This window comes from Pimephales promelas, chromosome 9 (assembly GCF_988280905.1).
Source record: "Pimephales promelas chromosome 9, fPimPro1.hap1.1, whole genome shotgun sequence".
NCBI lineage: Eukaryota > Metazoa > Chordata > Actinopteri > Cypriniformes > Leuciscidae > Pimephales > Pimephales promelas.
The window spans coordinates 16,926,181-16,949,220 of NC_142777.1; the positions used below are offsets into that span (position 1 = coordinate 16,926,181).

General features: G+C 38.2%; 1 protein-coding gene and 1 long non-coding RNA gene across 3 annotated transcripts in view; one reads left to right on the plus strand and one right to left on the minus strand.

The window, feature by feature from the left end:
• cpeb4a (cytoplasmic polyadenylation element binding protein 4a) overlaps positions 1 to 23,040 on the minus strand; it is a 65,588-nt gene that overhangs the window by 39,520 nt on the left and 3,028 nt on the right. The gene's annotated exons all lie outside the window — the stretch shown is intronic.
• Positions 9,523 to 22,498, plus strand: LOC148977537 (uncharacterized). The gene is made up of 3 exons (XR_016169790.1): positions 9,523 to 9,698; positions 9,797 to 10,080; positions 22,373 to 22,498. It is a non-coding gene; the product is annotated as an uncharacterized LOC148977537 (long non-coding RNA).

The following is a 23,040-nucleotide window of genomic DNA, read 5'->3' on the forward strand; positions in this document are numbered from 1 at the left end:
TGGGAGTAACGCATTACAAAAGTAATACATTACAGTAACATATTTCTTTTTGCTGTAACGCAGTAGTGTAAGGCATTACTAATCAATTTTCAGTAATATTTTACTCGTTACATGTTCAGTGAGGCTTGTATTACAGTGTATTGTCTGCTTTTACTTCTTAAAGGCAACAGACTATGTGAAAGTTTTAAAGCAGTCTTTTAGTGCCAGTTCAGAGCGGTCGCGTCTGTAACATTGTTTTTTCCTCATAAATGCGAACACGAAAACTAAAATAAAATGAATATTTTAAGTTCTATGGAGACTGGAGAGCCAACCCTTCCTAATTCGATTTGCGCAGTGTAATTCACATAATTACAAAAAATGTATTTTGCCTCCTATTTTTTGTCACACATGAATGTGTGTCTTTTCCCTAATATTAAAAATAAAACATAGACTGATATTTGTCTAATGTCTTGAGTCCTTTAAGGAAGTAGCCTATATACGTTTCAATACATGTATTTTCTGAGAATTTTTATTTCACGTTGACTGCAAATGTCATGTCCATAATGCTGGACTTCCCCAATTTTAAATAATTTATCCTCAACTAGTTTTGTGGTGTAGGTCTACGTATTTTATAATGTTAACTTCAAATAATACTAATAGCCTAATTTAAAGATAAGGCAGCATTGGATATGGACGTAAGGAGAATAACGCTGGAGTTGGAAGAGGTGTGTCGCGATTCTGTAGGTTCGTGGATTTGAGTCGTGTGGCGAATCGCGATTTCGGTTTCATATTGCATATCGTTACAGCCCAAAAGTTAAGTTCTACTTAGTTATTTTGGCCAAAGTAACTCAAAAGTAATACATGAGTAATGTAACGCATTACAATTCTGAGACAGTAATATTGTAAGGTAATGAATTACTTTTAAATAACAGTAACAAGTAATACCTAATGTATTACAGTTTGGAAGTAACTTGCACAACACTGACAACAGGGTATATCAAATATGAAATGTCTACCATCTTTAGCTTCATTTAAAAGCCTTTTAAAGTCTGTTTTTATTGAACGGTGTAAATGTTTTAACAGTTGATTAGGATTAATTTTGCCTTTCAGATATGTGATATCTTGTTTTTTTTAATTATTATTATTTACGTTGTGTCTTATTACTTTGTATTCTTGTTTGTGCTAATCTTGACCAGGACTCCCTGGTAGAAGAGATATTGTATCTCAATGGGACCTTCCTGGTAAAATAAAATAAAAAACATAAAAATAAAATTAAATTTTAAGATATAAGGTACAAACTACTGTGATAGACTGGTCATCCCACATCCCTGTGACCCTAGGACAAGCGGTTTGGAGAATGAATGGACGGACCATAGAGGTATACTGAGGGTAATTTGTATACTATGTAAACATAGTTGTTTTGGGCCCCGTAGTTGGTGGTTTCCCCCCTGATTTGAGGCATTGGGTGGTCTGTAATTTTTGTTTTACTGTTAAAGTGGTTCACCACCTGAAAAAGATTGAGAACCACTGCACTTCACTGCAGAACACATCCATGTGTGTTTTTGTGTCATAGTGATCTTTATGTTCCAGGACAGAAGGGAACAGAGTGCGCTGGGCCCATGGCAAAAGGTGTCCTCCAAATCCTCCAAGTTATGAAATCCTCTGCTTCTGCCAGGGTGTAAAATCTCTCCCGTCGACAGACGGACAACGCATTCCTCTGGCCTGAGCTGCGTGCCACCCCAGTGTTTGGAGGAGAGGCATGCGTTTTTGCACATACATGCCTCATTTCTGTGAGTGGCCACTGAACACGTACACCTACTTAAGGGCCGTTTCGCTTCCAGAGGCAGAGCACAGACTTCACTGCTGCGAGTGGAGAATCAGGCTTGGCTATGTGAAATATGCCCAGCAGGGACAAGGATTGATTGCTGCAGGCTGAAGGGTGTTGGATCCTCACCTTTCTGCCATACGCAACATTCTCTACTGCCAAGTGAGTGAAATGCCAGCCTGACAGCGCTGATCCCGTACTGGCCTCAGAGTGACCAGTTGTTCATTCGCTAACTAGGTCATACACACTGACATAATGTTTAATTACACTGCCAAACTTAAATGATTTACATCACAGAGATAAAGTTCAGTAGAGATGGCAATAAGTAGAGAATTTCAAGAAAACGATCTGTTCAATTTTGATAAAGACAAAAAGAAAAGAAAAAAACATACAACGCAGCATGGAAAATGTCTTGCATTCAAAGTCATCTACAATTTGTCACAGGAACTTTTTTACCCCAGATCTGTCGCTGTCTGTGTTTCCATCGCGGGCTAAAGTACCATGAAGATTAGGCAAATTCATTTTGATTTGGTCAATGATTTGGTCGTCTAAAAGCTCAATAAAGCCTCGACTTTGAAAAAGTTTTTCCTCACGAGCAGGGACTTTCTGAGGGGGACATTTTTACCCTGAACCTCATTTAGACCTTAAAGAGCAAATTCAACAGGTTGAATTTATTTCTCAATTAATACTTTAAATTGTCTGCAGAGGTCTTTTAAAAACACGTAGAAATTATTAATGAAATCTCATTTGATGTAGAGATTTTGATGAAAATGCACTAGGCTCTCCTTGCCTTTCCCGCTAACAACGCGTCATACTGTATGACGTAGGCCGAGGCAAATAAAAGAGCTCGCGGTCCGCTTTCTCATTGTTGGGTGTTGTAGTTAGAGCAGTAGTGAGAGACAGAGAGTTTTAGAGAGGCCATAATGGTAAATTATTGTGTTTGTGCTGGTTGCATGAATTCCAGCCTGTCAGGACATCGTGTCCATAATTTTCCTTCTAGGAAAAACAAGGCTTTTCAGTCTTGGGTGCGTTTTGTGCAGGTGAAAAGAGCAGACTTCACTGTCGCGTCTGTTACCACCATAGATTACCACACACTCGGTCGTTTGTGGCGCACATTTAACTCGCTTTAAATGGTATCACTAATTGCAGTTGAAAAGCAAACCGAGCCAAACCAAGCCGAGTCATACCACGCAGTGTAAAAGCGAAGCGAGCCGAACCGTACCGAGCGCCGACCAAGCTGTGCCATGCAGTGGAAAAGCGACTAGACTGTTGTTATTGTAGCTTAGGTATTGTCATTGTTTATTTGTTGTTATGGCATGGTCATTAGTCAATGTAGATAGTGCTAACCAGCTTGCATGGACTGTATAATTACTGTCAGCGTACAATATGAGAAGACAAAACGTTGCTGGCTTAAATTAAGACAATCTAAATGGATGTTTAATCAAGAACAAGGTCGAACGTATGTTTGCTAAAGCAGATTTGTTACAAAACACCAAGGTACTATAGCCATACAGTAGATGAACTAGCCACGGTGCTAGCTAACTTACATTAACTCACCAAGTCACTTGCCCTATTCGCCACTGGTTTTCTTTACACCACAACTCTAACGTTACTTATCTCCTCTGCCTATTGTTCCTCCCCCGATCTCCCCCTGGCTTCTATCTCGCTTAGGAGGCTCATAATTATAGGCCCGTGGACCATCATAGGCATCTTCGTCAACATTGGAGAACTCAGTTTCTTCATTCGCATCCATTGTAAATTGAACTTGAACAGACTCCCTCGCCGATCGTCACTTCCGGTTAGTGCTTCATTGTTATTTTCTCACATTTTTTCTCAAAATATCGTTAATGGCTAAATATATATTACTCCAGTTCAGAAAATCTAGTTGTTTATCATCAACATACTTTATGCTATATAGACCATTTCACAAGATGTAAACAACACTGGTCCAGAAGCACTTCCTGTTTGAGTTTTTTAACACTACATAAAAGCTGGGATAAAATACAACCAACAGAACATGTAAAACTGAATCAAAAAGTTAAATAAACATCTTTAAGATGTTTTCTTTATTTCACATGTATTTCAACTTTTTGATTCAGTTTTACATGTTCTGTTAGTTGTATTTTATCCCAGCTTTTATGTAGTGTTAAAAAACTGAAACAGGAAGTGTTTCTGGAGCAGTGTTGTTTACATCTTGCAAAATGGTCTATAGGGGTGTCCAACTCCAACCTGCATGTTGCTCTTTAATCCCTGCGGTCAAAACACACCGAGTACCACCCCAAAGTCCATAGTTCCTAGGGGAAAGTTCCTGCGGTGGAAACACGGCTTAAGTTGTTCGATGTTTTCTAGTGCAATAATTGAACAAAGGCCTGACCCCAGCTAATAAATGTTTATGCTACACTCTAAAAATTGCCATTGGGTCACATTTTTTAATTACATTTTTAACCCAACGTTATTTGGGTTTGTCCATATTCAGTGTTGTGCAAGTTACTTCCAAACTGTAATACATTAGGTATTACTTGTTACTGTTATTTAAAAGTAATTCATTACCTTACAATATTACTGTCTCAGAATTGTAATGCGTTACATTACTCATGTATTACTTTTGAGTTACTTTCGCCAAAATAACTAAGTAGAACTTAACTTTTGGGCTGTAACGATATGCAATATGAAACCGAAATCGCGATTCGCCACACGACTCAAATCCACGAACCTACAGAATCGCGACACACCTCTTCCAACTCCAGCGTTATTCTCCTTACGTCCAGATCCAATGCTGCCTTATCTTTAAATTAGGCTATTAGTATTATTTGAAGTTAACATTATAAAATACGTAGACCTACACCACAAAACTAGTTGAGGATAAATTATTTAAAATTGGGGAAGTCCAGCATTATGGACATGACATTTGCAGTCAACGTGAAATAAAAATTCTCAGAAAATACATGTATTGAAACGTATATAGGCTACTTCCTTAAAGGACTCAAGACATTAGACAAATATCAGTCTATGTTTTATTTTTAATATTAGGGAAAAGACACACATTCATGTGTGACAAAAAATAGGAGGCAAAATACATTTTTTGTAATTCTGTGAATTACACTGCGCAAATCGAATTAGGAAGGGTTGGCTCTCCAGTCTCCATAGAACTTAAAATATTCATTTTATTTTAGTTTTCGTGTTCGCATTTATGAGGAAAAAACAATGTTACAGACGCGACCGCTCTGAACTGGCACTAAAAGACTGCTTTAAAACTTTCACATAGTCTGTTGCCTTTAAGAAGTAAAAGCAGACAATACACTGTAATACAAGCCTCACTGAACATGTAACGAGTAAAATATTACTGAAAATTGATTAGTAATGCCTTACACTACTGCGTTACAGCAAAAAGAAATATGTTACTGTAATGTATTACTTTTGTAATGCGTTACTCCCAACACTGTCCATATTTGACCCAAAGTTGGGTTAAAACAACCCAGCATTTTTAGAGTACAAACAATGCTGGTTTGTTTGAACCCAAATTTGGGTAAATTATGGACAAACCAAATGTTGGGTTAAAAAGGTAATTTCAAATGTAATTTTTTTAAGTGCATTTTTAACCCAACATTTGGGTTTGTCCATATTTGACCCAAATTTGAGTTGAAACGGTAACACTTTACAATAAGGTTCGTTAGTTAACATCAGTTAACTGCATTAGTTAATATGAACTAATAATGAATAGCACATATACAGCATTTGTTAATCTTTGTTAATGTTATTTTCAACATTTACTAATACTTGATTAAAATCTTGTTAACATTAGTTAATGCACTTTGAACTAACATGAACAAACAATGAACAGCTGTATTTTCATGAACTAACATTAACAAAGATGAACAAATGCCGTAACAAATGTATTGCTCATGGTTAGTGCATGTTAGTAAATACATTAACTAATGTTAACTAATGAACCTTATTGTAAAGTGTTACCGTTGAAACAAACCAGCATTTTTCATTTTTTCAGACATCTTTTTTTCACATTTAATTAAATATTTATATTTTTTACCTATTTTTAAATATATATATATATATATATATATATATATATATTAAATGGATTTATGTATATTTAATTTGGCGGTGGTGGGGGGGGGGGGGGGCAAAACATTTTTAATGCAATGCAATACAATGATGATTGAGAGATGAACAGATAAACGTTCATCAAAAGCCTCTTGTATCACATTTGATAGTAGCATTTTAACTTGCTTTTTCTAAATAATTATTGTAGAGACAGTCCGCTGAGAGGCTAAGTAGTGGGAATGAATCCATGACGCAATCCATTTCGATGCAAATAACACAGGAGGTTTTATTTAGAATGTTGAAAAGAAAATCAATATATTGAATGAAGACGGTAAGGTAGAAAACGAAAAATAATCAGCAATGAAATTAAATGAAACAGTACCGTCCCAACTACTCTCCCCCTTTCTTTTATGCCATGCACAGGAAAATTAAGAGGGAAATACACACCTATACCCAAGTGATGTGTCAAGTTACTTTAGTCCAGAAAGTATTCATCCTGAAATATTACTTACAATATAAACCTATTCTTACGTTTACTTTATAAAAATCAGTAAACATTTCACATAGAAAAGACATGTGCATACCACATTTTTACAATTATGCCAAAAGGCCATTTTACTTGCTAAAATGTATAAACTATGTAGTAGATTCTGTACAACAGGGTTTTCCAGCAAAGTTGTTGATAATTTACAGGCATATTAAATATAATTCAGTAGGATTTCTAGGATTATATAATATCATTTAAAACATGTTTTTAATATATTTCACACACAAAAAAACCTGTTTAAACATACAAAAAGTAAACAAAATTGCTAATGAATCTGCTAAGAAAAACTCGGATTTGCCATTGGAGCTAGAAGCGCAGTATTTGCTAAACTCTTGGGAGGTCTCTGCGGTGTGTGGTGTTCCAGCTGAGTGAGTTCTTATCCATGATTCTGTGATGCAGCAATTAAGAAGGTCAAAGGTCATGACCAAAGTGACAGAGAGGTCATTGTGTGTGAGGAGAAGGCGCTAATCAGTTCCTCTCTGCTCTGTATGTGAGATCATGGCGTTATATGTGAAAACACAGTTCACGGACAATAGGCTTAATTAGGGGACAACAGAGCAGAGAGCAGTATATGCACATACTCTCCGCTTAGGATTCGGCACAAAACCATTGTACGGAAGAGACTGGAAAAAACACAGCAAGCAAAAAGATGACAAAAGACAAATGAACAAGCAAAAATGAGGACCCTAAGACACAGTGTCCTAGTTGATAATGATGTGTAAAAACCTTGGGCTTGAGAATGGGGGGTTTGTGCAATGGCACAAAGCAAGCACATGGACCGGTGGAGGAAGTTGGAGAGGAGAGAGAGTGAGTTGTGGTAAACCTCACTGTTTGGTGTGAGAGAGCATGGGAAATGCGTGGGACCAAACACGGTCATGGTAAGTGGTTCTGGCCTGTCACTTTGGGGCTCATCCAAATCTGACACAGAATGGGAACCAAAGTCTAGCAGAGTACTTTCCGATCGACCTGAACAGCCACTCATCTACTCCGCTAGCCTAAAGCAAAGACAGGCCTTGACATTTATGGCTTTTCATCTCATAATTCATAGGCATTAATGTTTCCCAAAAATGTTTGAAATGGAGCATGGCTTCCTGTATCCCATCTGATTCCCACCCTCCGAGGTAACTCACACCACCCACCGCCGTAGACAATAAAATGTCTTCCCCTAGGCAGAGGAAGCACTCTGCTGTAATGATCGCTTACAGCTCAAGTCGAACCTTGACTGAGATCATTTTTAAGATTTAATGTTGAAGGTGGCAATGGCATGTTCGAAGTTCAGTCTAAAGAAATGCCAGAAGGAATGAACATTTCTGTTTTCTTTTTAAAAGGGACCAAGATGGGCGCTGACAGGTTTGACACACCTGGAAAAATGTATCTTGATTAAAATAAATGGTCCCTTTTGAACATTCTGTTGAATATAAGTAACTTTGCAACTACATGTCAACCAACTCTCATTAGAGTATTAGTAGACTGTCTTCTTAATATCTGCTAATTCTTTATTGTGATGCTCCTCCAAAAGATACTCTACTGACTATAAGTAACTTTGCACAACAACTTATTCTAACCTAATGAGTGTAAGTAGTAAGTATGTAGGTACAACGTTACTTATAGTCAACAGAATGTATTAAAGGGACCATCAAAATTAACTGAAACCGGTAACACTTTACAATATGGGTGCACTAATAAATTCACTAATTAATTCATGCTTAACTAATGCACAGATAATCATGAGTTAATGTATAACTAATGAAGAACTAAACCATTAATTAATGATTACTGCATCAGCAACTTATAAAGAGTCTATATGATTAATAGATTAAGTAATACATGAATTGCTATTAATTCAATGTGTCATTGTGTATTAATTCCTTAGTAACATATTTCATTAACTAATAGTGTAAATGAATGTGTTAATTACCACAATTAGTCAAAGCTATGCACTTCAACTTCCAGTTGTCTGCTTTAATTAATCATTAGCTAATGATTTGCAAAGGTATCATTATGTTATGACTTTACTTGTTGGGACACATCATTATTAACTAGTCATTTAGTAATTGTAGTAATTTTCAGATGAATTTGCACTAACAATGAAGTAATTAATCATGTATTAATGCATATTAGTGTACCTGTCATATTATCTGGAAGTTAAAATACAAGGCTTTGGCTCATTCTGGTAATTAACATATTAGTTAACACACTATTAGTTAAAAATGAGTTATTATGGTATGAATCCACAATTACATATTTAATTAATAACAATTAATGTATGAACTAATACATTAACCTTACAGACTCTTAATTAGCTCCTAATGTGGTAATCATTAATGAATAGAAATCATTAGTTACACGTCAATTCAGTATTATTAGCTTATTAGAGCACACGTATTGTAAAGTGTTACCGTGAAACCAAATTAATTCATTATAACTCAAACATTGATCCAGTGTAACGATAACACTAAATGCCTATGATATATTATTGTCAATGAATGATTTATACTATCCAGTCCACAGGACAATGAAAGCTTGTATGTGAATTAGACAAAGAGTGTGTGACTAGGGAAACGGTTTAAATGTAGCCACCAGGGGGCAAAATTATTTCACTTACAATTAACCACTACGTTTTGAGCCTTCTCAATCTATCCAGTGTCAATGTTCTGTCATTTGCAGTGTACTTTGCCTTTTGAACATACAAGGAAAATGCATTTTAAATGCCTTGACAGATGACCAAAAAGTTCTACCTAATAACAAGATGCATCCCAAAACATAACTGGTTGTACTAAAAGCTAGAGCTGACCACCAAAACCAAGCAAGGAATTTCCATCAAAAGAGTTTCTCTCAACATTAAATCAAAAACAACATTTCAACGCTTTTAGTGCACTCAACAAAAAGTGGACTGACATTCAATACCATTATAGTTTGCTAGTCAGGCCTCAAAACAGAAGAGTTAAGCGGAGTTGAAAAGTAATACTACTTTTCATTCATTTACTCCATCGACTGTAGCTATTTCGAATTCCTCTCACCCATTGAAGTATTTTGTTATCCTATGTGATAATGACACTGAGGATTACTGGTGGTGAAGCCAAACCATTAGGAATCAAACTGGTTGCAATGAGTTATGGCAAGCCATTAACAAAACATGAAGTGCTTTCTGGAGTGGATGAACAAAGTATAAATAGATCTCTCGGAGCACAACAACCGAATGCTTCATCAGAAATGTTTGGCATTACATCACTGCCTGTGCGAGAGAGACTCTGGAGTTACCCGACGCTCTCTGAGCCAGCTATTATGGTTTGTACTAATGTTCTGGTTTTAAAATCCAAACATTCTCAAAGCTGTTATTTGCTCTCCCTTTTTCCTTTTACTCAGAAATTCTGTCTCTCTTTCAGCAAAGTGCCTCTGTCTTTGGTGAGGAGAGACAGATTTCACAAGGCCTGCTACTGTGTTTAGGGCTCGTGGGACTGTTTTGTGGCAGAAATCAGGGTAATGTTCCTCGTGTCGTGTGTGGCTGGACACACGTACTCGCATGTGGGAGAACCGGGAGTGTACATAAAATGATATTTATGGAAATATTACATCTTGTCTGGCTTTAGGACGGACTGTCAAGTTGATGTGGAGTAAAAAAACAACAACCTAAATTTAGTGAAATACAGTGAAGACCGTAATGGATCATGTAAGGCTTGATTCTTTTCATCTGTTTGATATGGATTGTTTATTTGATTGTTTTCCAAAAAATTAGACATGATGATACAAAACTGATAAAAAAAAACATAAAATGTGTCGGACAATTCTTGAAACAAAGTCAGAAAGAGTAACATTCCACTGAGAATTAATATACAGCTGTGATTGTTAACACATTGGCACATCTGACAACTGTAGCAAAAAAAGACCATCTGATTAAGCTCTAAATAATGCTTTGATCCCAGCCCTTGCACTCAAGTGCCCAGACTTCAAATGAAATGAGTGTTTCTTATGCATGGTATTGACACATATTAAAGCTGAGATTTTATGTTCTCATTATCACACACACGCACATGCTTAGACACTCAGTCATGAGCCCTACCATCACTGCATCTCATCATCTGATTCAATAAACTCACCTGATAGACAAGCATCGGTTAAATGCAATGTCATAATCCTAAACAATATTTACTTTCCTACTTATCTGTCATTAAAAATATGAAAGACACAATAAATAAACACAGAAATTCTTTGCATGTGAAGTGAAGGAACTAAACCAAATGTTAAAAATATTTGACAAATTATGCATGCCAAAGTGTCCATTTCCTTTAGGAAATTAGCGAGCAAAAAAAAAAAATTTGGTTGAAATATCTCTGTACTGTATTATCAAGTAGTTACAACACGACTTAATATTTGTGTTTATGTTGGTTGCAAACACTGTAATTTACCCTCTATGGACTAATTGTGAGAATACAGCCAGAAAAAAATTAATTACTTTATTTTTTACATAATATTTAAGGCTAAATTCTTTTTTTTTTTATTTTTTTTTTTACCTTTGACCTTTTTTAGGATGCCGCCATTTATAACTGACTTTGTCCTATATTATTTTAAATTAATTTTGGCAAATTGTCTGAAACTTAACATACATTCAAAGCACTGAAAATGCCTTAAAATTCTCACTAAATATTTAGTTTGAAACTTACATATCAAAATGTCAAAAATGTGACACAAATTGTGATGCAGCTTCGCTGCCAGGAAAGTAGTGAAACCAGGTCTGTGTTTTAAAAAATACAAAATCTTTAACATTGTTTCATTGTTTGAATTCCACATTAATGATTGTAGTACACATGAAAATCAACACAACTCTTATTTTTCAGTGTACCCACACTTGTGTACCTCGCACATGTACTGTAACTGGATTTTGACCTGTTTAGTTATCATTTTTGGAGCACTGGCTTGTCAGTGTTTACATGCAGCCAATAACCCGTTCAAAACCAGGATATTAGCAATAACCCGGTCGTAAACGGCCATGTAAACACCGGCAAAAACCTGAATACGCTCATATCCCGGATTTTAAAAACCGGGGGCCAGTTGTTCAAAGGTAAACTGATCGGATTTTGGTTATCGGATTGGATCAAATCTTGAAAATGGGTTGTTCAAAAGGGAAAGAAGGAATATGAAATCAGATTAGATCAGGGAATCCAATTTTAATCTGGATCAAACCTTCAGTTTGTGTTGTTCAAAACTTGTCAGTGGGATTTGGATAACTTTGATCCAAAAAAACTGGATTTCAGGAAGAAAATGTAGTAAAACTTTAAAATTGGTCAAATAATACATTCGTATCATTTAGTGTATATACGTTTATTGATATTTTGCACTTGACTTGTGTAACCGTTGTAACAGTGATAAAGTAGACATAGACTGACAATTAAGCTATTCAGTATAGTAAAGTAAAAATAAAATAAAAATTATCTTGTCCCCATTTGTGTTTGGTCTCAAAATAAGAAACACTTACAGTGCCCCCATGTTGGCTCTTCTACCTGTTCTTTACAGTACATAGCTGGTAGCCCACATTGTGATATGTTGTCCCATTTACAGCACTAGTAATCCGGATTTGGTCATCTTGAAAACTGTGTATGTTGCTTTGAAAAACTGGCATAAAAGTAAGACGTATTACCTGATCCTGGATAGGAAAAAAATGGGATTTCAAAATCCGAATCATTTTGATCCAGATTAAATGTTTTGAACAACTGGCCCTGGGATATTATGCCTGGGGTACCCCTTTTCTAACCCGAATTTTTGGTCATGTAAACACGTATCGGCATATCCCCAGCCATATAGCATATAGCGCATGTTCTATTCGCAAGGAATCTTGGTCTTTTGAGTAGAGAAACTTCTCGGCGCAGACAAAAATCCGCGTGCGGTATACCGGAAGTAAACATATGGCGAGACCACCAGGCTAGACACAGCACAGGAGCGAGCTAAGTAACATTACCAGCATCAAAGCGCAAACAAAGGCGAACGCTATCTGCCCCAAACTATTCATTATCCGCGTGCTGCTGTTGTTGTCTTTGGATACAGGAAGAAAAATCGGAAATGACGCATATTGCGTCTTAAGGTTGTTCCTATGTCTAGACCAAGGGGGTAATCCATCAGCCGGAAGTTGAAGCTGCCTCCGGGGGCCGCCATTGTAGCGGGCTATCACCTGCTGTTAGCATCACATTGACTCCCATTCATTTTGCCGTCACTTTGTCAGCGAATAACTTTACATCTGAGGCGTCCAAAGACTCCATTTGTCCATTAATTATTTCTAAAGAAACATGACAACGTATAATAGGCTCCATTACTTTGTATGTTACGTTATGGCCCCGTAAAACCTGTTCTTGTAAAAATAGGCTAAAAATTGCGTCATAACCACTCGACTGTCCGTCGAGCAGTAGAAGTTACCGTATTGACAGGAGGAGAAGCTCGCACAGCCTCGCAGGCAATCTTTTACGGTCTAAACTCACCCCATGGCATAAATAGAAGCAAAATGACAAAATAATTAATCAGAATACTTACCAAAAGTTGCTCCAGGTCGCGCTTCGCCGTCTCTGTGCACGATTAAAATTTGTCTTTGCGCAGCTACTAAAAGATTTACAACTGTCAGTCAGTTTGCTCACGTGACATCTACGTCGTCAAGCTCAGTTTGAGCCTGCGCAGAACGCTTGGCTATCAGGAAGTGAGTGCCCATGTTGAGCTTCAACTCTCTCCGTTGAAATCAACCGGGTCGCTGTGTCCATTTCTTTTCAACGCATTCTCACCCCAAGGCGTCACCTTTGACCATGCTTCAATATTTGACGTTTTAGGCGCCCTTTAGCGTCACTTACATGACGCGATCCTACGGCGTCATCTAACTGACGCTAAAGGAAAGCGTCTGTTAGAGGACGCGGTTAGGTTTAGGTGTGGGGTGGGGGTAGGGTACACGCGATCCTAGAGCGTCATCTTACTGACGCTAAAGGGCACCTAAAGCGTCAGATATTGAAGCATGTCCAAATGCTTCCCAAGGCGTCAGTTAGGTGACGCCTTGGGAGTGAGAATGGGCTGTTCTTTTACTGTCTATGGTCTAGATGCTAACCGCGCGTTGCCGTTTACATCGGGATATTGCAATTCCATGTATACAGGAGAAACTCTCTCAGCTCACGCATGTAAACGGGTTATTCCTAATGTTTCAGAAACCCGAAAAGTGACCTTAACCCGTCCATAACCCGAAAATTGGCTGCATGTAAACGTAGTCAGTGTAGTGAGGGCCAATAGGCAGTGGCATCTTTCCTCATCGCTGATTTTGGGATCACATCTTCCAAACTGGTAAAGCATAATGTACCAAAATGCCTGACTTTAACAACAATCTATGACTTACATTTTTCATCTCTACCTTCAGCCTCACTGCTTCTGCCCACCTTAAGCTTCAACTTCTTCCTTTCTTACTACGACCCTATTTTCTGATGCACTGCCGTCACTATCATTAATACTTTCTGGAAAAGGTTTCAAACCTGTGGGACTTACTTTCTTCTACATAACACAAAATAAAATATTTAAAGAACAGTTTTGGTTGCTCAACAACATTCCTCAAAACATCTTCTGTGTGCCACATCACATGTTTTGAAAGAGAGTAAGTATATGATGCAGAATTTGTATTTTTGCATTGCGTTTAATGCAGCCTACCTATTTAGGCCAACTAGGCCTATATTCACAATAGGCTACAGCATGGTGTTGAGTGCAGTTTAAACTATCGTTTTATAAGTAACCTTAGAACATCCTAAAACGTATTAAATATACCCAAAGTAAAAGGTGACAATTGATTTAATTTCCCATGTCATCTCAATTCTACTCTGCTATTTTTAGAGCCGGTTAAATATATGCTGGAATTTGCCTTCGCATTTCTAATGGCGAGCCAACCACATGCATGTGGGAATCAAACGTAATTCAATTCAAAGCTGAGAGAGAGAGGCCAGACATTTGAGCTGTTGTCATTCCTCGTGTGGGGGATTCAGCACCAACATTCCCGTGTGACAGGAGATAAGGAGAGGGTGTTTATGCACGGGTGACTGTAGAACCGGCAAACGTCCCAGTTAGCTCCATCCAAAACCATCTCGCCTATGCACATCTGCCTCTATACCAGCTGGAAGTTTGAAGCCTGTGTCTAATTACGTAGTTTTGAACTCGAAACATCACATCTAATTATGGCCGACGAGTCTTAAGTAGAAGAAGCCCCGATGTGAGACAGAGCTTTCCGTGACCAGAGAGCTCCAGTGCTGCACGACAGGTCCAGACCTCAGTTAGTCCCCCAGCACGAGTGGCTTGCGTGGGACGAGCAGCAGTTTATGGTTTATTCGGTTCTCCTCAAAGCACATGTGTCACGCTCAATGGAAAAAGAGCAGATAGACAGACAGACAGACACACTCACACACACACACACACACACACACATGACTGGACACTTGGCTTTGGCCAAATATAGCTTCAAACCTCAAAAAGCAAAGGCATGTAGCTAATGGAACATAAAATGGGTTTATCTATTTTGGGTCTTAACTGTTTTTTCCATATTAAACTAATCAGCTGAAAGAAAATTACCAAAGGCATAAACTCATGGAAAGATATAAAGATATACAAGATATAAAGCAGGTTGTAGTCGTTGTGACACAGGGTTCGTCTTAACCCAGTCAACCAAATTATCCATAGTTGTTTTCATGACCATGATCTAAATGTCCTTTTTGTTGGTTTGTCTATTCACAAAAGCAATCTAAAAAAAACATGTTAATAAATTGATATTTTGTCCATCTGCATGTAGTCCATATGATAGTGGAACTCAAAAGGAGTTATTTAGCAGAATGTCCTGGCTGCTCTATTTCATCCAGTGAAACGAATGTTGACAAGCTTAAAATGAATAAAAAACGACTCAAAGCTACTGTATGGCTTCATAAGCCTTGGAATATAGTTGTGTGGATTATGTTTATGATACTTTCACCAAAGGGGTAAAATAAAATAAAATCTATCCAACACATTTCACCTGAGCATATCAGTTAAAAGCACTAAGGGAATATTCAGTTTAGACAATGAAATTTGCCTATATAAAACTACAGTAACATGGTAAAATGAAGCTGTAATTAATGATGATATCAAAAGTTTATTTAGCTCTATTACAGTTTGTTGCAGTGGGCCAAACTTTATTTAAAATGTCTTACCCTCTGGGTATTTTCAGAATTCATCCTCATTCCCAGCTGCATACTAAAGCACTTCGAGACAAAAACCCAACGTTCAACAACCATAGCTTTTTAAATATAGGCGACATGACAACATCCTCATTATACAACATAACTATTTTTATTTATGAACAATAGCAGAACGGATATCTTTCTGACATCATTTTTTTAAATGTTATTTAAAGTACATAATCAAAGTACTTTGCTTGTTACATAAGTGTGTGCAAAAACATTACTATAGTAAATAAATAAGTAGATTATCTTGATTACCTAAAATGCAGGTGTAAATGGGGAGTACAACAACGTTTTGAGAATGTTCCAGAAGTAGTTGGCATTTTTCGGATAGTCGGATTGCTTTCGTAGTGTAGACCCTCGTGGTCAAATGTGTTCGAACAGCCACAAAAGCCCATAAGGTAATCAAGATCTACCCAGACAGGATTAAAATTTTGTTGGCTGGAGACCCAAGTTTGGTTTGAAGACGAAAAACGTTGACGAAAAGCCTGACTTCGTCATACTCATATTCTATTCAGAATGTGAGTCTAATACTGCTCCATAGGGTTTTAATTATGGGGCGTGTCTTAATCGAACCAGGAAAAAAAAAAACCTCTGCACTCAATTGGATAGATCAACAACCAATCAGAGCAACGCAGTAAGTGACGCATGTTGAGCGACTCATAGCTGTCAACAGAACTGAACTGCGCGCACTCTGGAAAAAGTATTTAAAAGAAAAATGAGTCTTGACGACCTTTGCCGGTGTTGCAAAAAGAATTGGATTTGCGGAGTACTTGCAAACTCTGAAATTTTTTTTGAAAGAAATAAAAAATGTGAATGTATATATGAACATTTTCTCGGTTTAGGATTAGATCTCGACAATAAAGCCAACAAATCTGCTCGCATTTGTCGACCAGGCTGCTGAAAGCGTGTTCATTTGAGTCTTCAGAGAAAAGAGACCGGGAGTTTTAGTTGTTTCTTTTATTTGGTCTTCCATGAGTGTGACTAAAGGACAAACCACAGTGACAAGGTTTTCATTGCATCCCATCTTCTTCGCGACCATCGGAACCAGATGATAAATTAAACTTTTGCCGAATCCTGTAGGAAGGACGGCAAACACATCTTGATGATCGACAAATGCCTTGATTGCAGTTCTCTGTTCGTCTTTTAAAATTAATGCGCAGTCGATTTCTTCTGAAACAGATGATAGAGGAATCTATAGATCTCAATTCTCCAGCTGCAGTCATCTTTGTTGTAAACCAGTTCAAACCAAGCGCTCTTTGATGACATGATGATTACGTAACTGCAGATCATCTGTCCATCATCGTATAAAGCCCGTTCTGGCAATTTGATTGGCCCGGCCATTTTTTGACTGATCATAATTACTCCTCAATGGATCGAGTCCAGACTAAACTTCCCGACCAAAAAAATGTTGTGGGCGGGGTTCGGGCTGGCATCCAGGCTAGAAAAACATACTAAGCACAATGTTTTCACCATTCCTGATTTCTAACACATACTCACAGCGTTCAGTGTGGTCTGCAGCTATCAGAGCAGAAACAAAAAGTGATGCTCGCATTCATAAGTGAATTGCACAAGCTTATTTTTTCCATTTGATCGAAAGAGTCTAACACAGTCTCATCCCAAGACGTCATATCATATAACTGACGTCTTGGGACGTCTTTTGACCATACGTCAATATCCGCCTTTTTAGGGTACCCTTAAACGTCGGTTATATGACGATCCTGGGACGTCATACAAGTGACGCTTTACCTTTAACATCAGTTAGGGTGACGAGGTAGGTTTAGGGGTAGGTTTAGGTCTGGGGTAGAGTTAGGATCCGAAATCGTCATCTAACGGATGTTTAAGGGTACCTTAAAAAGGCGAATATTGACGTATGGTCAAAAGACGTCCCAAGACGTCAGTTATATGACATCTTGGGATGAGACTGCAACATTTACCTGCCCATAGACCTTCCCGTCCAAGAAATAATAACAGAAGAGGTTGAAAGTGGACAAAATGGATTGATTAAAACACCAGGTGTAAACTATTTTTTGTATCCCTCGTCTACTTGTGATCCGATCAACCAAAACACATATTAATCCCAGGTCTAAACATGGCCATAGTGAGCATTGATGTTCCCTAGCTTTCATTGTGCATTATAGGACTTTTTAGGGAGAGAACATTTCATTGCACCGGTGCAATTGAGACAGCCCTTAAAATGGCCGACTCCCTGATCAGTGCCCTGACTATCGAACTAGGGAGCTGATCGAGACACACCCGAAGTTCAAATCTCAGGGAAGGGGAAGGTGGAAACTGGAAAACGATGAACGTAACTTTGATAATACTATAAACATAAACAACAAAACAAAAGTAAAGCGGCAGCCCATCACAGGCGGCACACAAACTAAAACAAAACACCAATATAAAGTCCAGGGAAGAGATTGTGTGTTGTGACATGTAACATGAATGTACATTGCCTTGGTGGTTGATCTAAGCAACCATTACAATTTTGCCCCTCTGGACCAATGCGTGCTTTCCCTTGATCAACGGCCAAAAACACTGGAGGGTGAGAAGCACTGCCAGCAACTCCAGGCAATTGATATGCCACTGTCAAGGTACTGTCCAGGAGCCCGAGGCTACATGCCCTTTGCATAGTGCGGTGATAGATCGGTGTGATGGACACACGGAGTGTGCTACTGTACCACGCCATCTCAGGAATTAGCTGTGTAGCCAGTGCTGTAGCGGTGCATCAATCCGAGTGACGTGACCACAGCTGTGGATGCCATATGCCCCAGGAGCCTCTGAAATTGTTTCAGTGGAACTGCTGTGTTCCCGTCATATTGACTGACAGTAATAATACTTAAAAATCAATCCTAAATGTAACTGGGAGCCAGTCTAAAGGCCTAAGGACTGGTGTGATGTGTTCATATTTTTTGGTTGTGCTCAGAATCCTGGCAGCAGCGTTCTGTATGAGCTGCAACTGGCTTATGATCTTTTTAGGAAGGCCAGTGAGGACTCCATTACAATAATCCACCCTGCTGGTGATGAAAGCATGCACAAGTCTTGACTGGAAACAAAGCATCTAATTCTTGCAATATTTTTCGGATTATTTGCTGATTTAGTTATTACATGACTACTGAAACTAAGTTCTGACTCTAGAGACACACCGAGATTCCTGACTTGATTTTTAGTTGTTTGACTCCTAGAGTGAAGGTATGCATGAACAGGAATGAACAACACGACAACACGAATGAACAGAGGCATATCGTTGCTAGTATATTGCAACTATTTTGTTATTTTTATGGCAATATTACCTGCCACACCAATTTATACACAATGCTAGTTCAAATTCGCCAAATGAAAGTCCTTGTCATGCGAACATTTTATCGAGTTGACTTCTTATGATGTCATCAAACCATACTTCAATTAAAAACCTCCCCTCCTCCTCTCCCCATGTGCTACCACAGCTCATTTTTCCTGCAACCTTCTGGGAACCACCTAGCCTAGAAATCTAGACGCACCCTAGCGCCATCAAAAATTATTGTGCAGCAAAGTGTTGTCTAGCAACTCTCCGTTGGCTTTCGAAGTGGAACCAAACTCTAGTCAGGCCAATCACATCGTGTATGGAGTTGGTGGGCGGGCTTAACACAATGACGGCAGAGTTGTGACGTTGTGCGCCGTGATTTCCATAGGTGATTTCCCTGATACTTGAAAACAAACAAGATGCAGCTGGCGAACAGCGGTTTTTCTATTCGGCTTTGGCCGCGACTCGGATGACTTGGAGTTAAGAGTTCTTTCATTCATTCTTAAAAAAGGAAGATGTGTTCAGAGTTTTGACGACTGGATACGGCAAAAGTTTAATATATCAACTTGCTCCACTGGAGCGAAAACCATGGGGAAAACGCATGGGACTCACTTAGCCACAGCCGTTTGTTGCTCTTGTTGGTTAGCGCTATCCTATGGCGTGCAGAGGAATACTGAAAGACAACCTTTTATCCCGCCCCCCAGATTGATGTATACCAATTGTGAGTTCCCAGACCTAACATCTTGATAGGTCTGGTTTGCCAGGCTAGGAACCACCAGAACTTCCTGTACATTTCTGAAAGTCCGAACCATGCAAAAATGCTTTCACACTAGAAACGAACCAAACCTTTGTTCAGTTTAATCCGGATTGAGACTACTTCTTTTCGTTGGACCAAATTTTATCTGTTTGGTCCGGACCATGGTCGGGTAGGTTTCACACCTGTAATTTTGATTTGGACTAAACAGAAAAGTCAGAAAATCCAAACAAAACAAGGTAGGTGAGAAAGGGCCCTTAAACATCTAAACAGAGCTATAATGTCAAAACATTGTAATTTCAATTTGCTGGTCTAAATCATTACATAAAATGCAGGTATTTTATGTAAACTGTTTTTATTATTTTTAACATACTAATTGCAAGGCAAATTCCCTTAATTGTAAACCCATACTCTGAAATGAACAATGCCGAAAAATGTAACCCACAATTATGGTTTTCAAAGTCCTGATGTGGTATTTGTGAAGCTTCTGCCAAGTCTGTTTTCATGTTCTTCTCAAGTTACTGTCTAACATGAGTCTAAAACACTCCAGTTCAGAGATAAATGCATTGAATTTGGCCTCCACAATTCATTCCTGCTTCAATATTATGTTCCAAATTTAATGATGTCCTTAATAAATCAACCACTGACGAATTATCCCTAAAATGAACTGGCCCATACTAACAGAATTCATTTACTTCCAAGAAATGCGATGCAATTGCTTTATTTTCTCCATCAAATTATCTCAGGTCATGATGCTAAAATTCCCTATACATTATGCTGAAATCCCCTATTCATTTCCCTGGAATATTCCAAACAACACATAGCTTTAAGAGACAGCAATGCTGACACACGACACCAATGGCAGTCACCCGGGCTGATCTGCTGGTCAACGTATACTGTGCGCAATGGGACTAGTAGTGACTTCTCTCAAGAAAGCTTCCTTAGTCCAAGTGTGGCAAAGGACACTGGGAGAAAGGTGTGCTTTTAATATGCATACAGTATAAATGCACACACACTAAGTAAAACATTGTGTTGGCACTTTGCATTAAATATAATACTAGCTGGCTGATAAAAATATCAACCGCAAGAGACTGAAGAAAACAGGCCCCAGCCTAAATGGATGCAAAATACACATGACATTTGAGGCATTTTTCCAAGGTTGTCACGACATTGGCACTTAGTTCAGTGGTAGTCTTAGCTTCTAAAAAACAATATCATACACAAACATCATAAGTCACAAGTCACAGATTTGTTTCAATTCATTACATGCAGCTCAAATAACATCTACTACACTTAGTGCATAACATTAAATTTAAGAAAATCTACAAAGCAGGCCAGGTCTGACCTTGGATTATAGGAATAGTTCACATAAAAATGAGAATACTGTCATAATTTCTTATTCATCAATCTAAGTGGAGTAACTCAAAAGCCAAAGGATCTGTATCCCTCCTAAAAGAATTTAATATGTCTGTGATGCCCTCTATCTTTATTTTTTTATTTTATTTTTTTCGTTTTTTTCTTCTTTTTCCAAATAATTGTTGTTTCATGTTTTAATGTTTTACTTATCAAATGTTATATTTTTCAGAAAATGTGTAAAAGAAATGTCAAGAACTTGATTTCAAACTCTGTGATTTTGAAAATTCAATTAAAAAAAAAAAATCTTGTGAGCCATGTGACTTAATGCAGCCCATTCTCACCCCCAAGGCGTCACTTAACTGACGCCTTGGGAAGCATTTGGACATGCTTCAATATCTGACGCTTTAGGCGCCCTTTAGCGTCAGTTAGATGACGCCCTAGGATCGTGTGTACCCTGCCCCCACCCCACACCTAAACCTAACCGCGTCTTCTAACAGACGCTTTCCTTTAGCGTCAGTTAGATAACGCCGTAGGATCGCGTCATTTAAGTGACGCTAAAGGGCGCCTAAAACGTCAAATATTGAAGCATGGTCAAAGGTGACGCCTTGGGGTGAGAATGCGTTGCTTAATGTTATGATGTTTTTTTATGTCACCTTATTGGATTTTTGCTCTTCATACATGGGTTGAATAATCACCCATGAATTCATCATTCAAAATATCCCTTAAGAATACTTGATAAACCACAGAGTTGTGTGGATTCATTTTTTGTTACTTTTTATGCTCCCTTATGCAGCTTGAAACAATTGGACTGCATTGGCTTTCAATGTAAGGACAAGAACAGCTGCAAACATATTTTGTGTTCTGCAGAAGAAAACATATTCGGAACAAAATCATAGAAATCACTAAATCAAAATCATTAAATCAAAATCAAAAATCAACTATTTCGGTCCTTTTTTCAATCTCGAGAAATCGATTTTACAAATACGTCACAAGATGTCTTACTCTCCAGGTTCCTGCTAAAATTTCAGCAAACGGTTGCGTATAATATCATCTGTGTGATTGGTTTACAGCGCCCGTGGGTTTGAAGTACCTGCAACCTTTCCCAGTGTACCCACAGGGCCAAGTTCCTTCACGATCGCCAAGGCTGCTCTGGATGTGTGTCAGCACAGCAAACGGGGTGGGCACGCCGCCAGTGTTGTGTTTGGCCAGATGCATTGAATGCTCTTGAGTTAACAGAACACCCACTTTTTTGAAGAGTGCTGGCAAGCATCTGCCAGGGTTGTCACACAGAGGGGTAATGATTTAGAGGCCCGAATTAGCTTTACACTGTACTTCATTTGTTTCTCCATGTTTATAGATCGTTTGCAAAGTCCCACTACTGCAGGGTCTCCGCACCCCCCGAACAGACCAACGACCCTCCCAGTCCAAACCAGCACGTTCTTTCCGGACCAGCCCAGAAACAGAACAGTGCTGTAGATTACCGTACACAGGCCATCTGTGGAAGGTACGTGATAAAATGTACAGCATTTAGGGACCCAAAAGTTGAAATTCTGTCATCATTTACTCACCCTCATGTCGTCCAAACTTGTGTAAGTTATTTTGAGAAATGTGTCCCACTTCAAAAAGGGATTTTCTCAAATCTATTTTTTGGTTTGTTTTCCAGTTCAGATATTTAAATTTCCTTAAATCTAGATATGTTTACTTGAGAAGCTTACGATTTTAAGTTTTGTTGATAACGCTTTTAGATTACAGCCCGGAAAGTACTGCGTTATTAAAGCGATTTTACAGCGTAACCTTTGGTAATTATAGTGTACCTATAATGTACTTACAATGGAAGTATAAGGGAACAATATTTTAAATTTGGGGAATAAAGGGGTAACAACCAGGAGAAATAAAAAAATATATATTTATACTGTAAGTATTATAGAACTAAAGCCTGGCTCACACTACAGGAGTTTTAAAATCCTAACCGATTTTGAAATCTGGTTGCAGCTCACACTTATAAGGGGTACTTATTCTACTGTT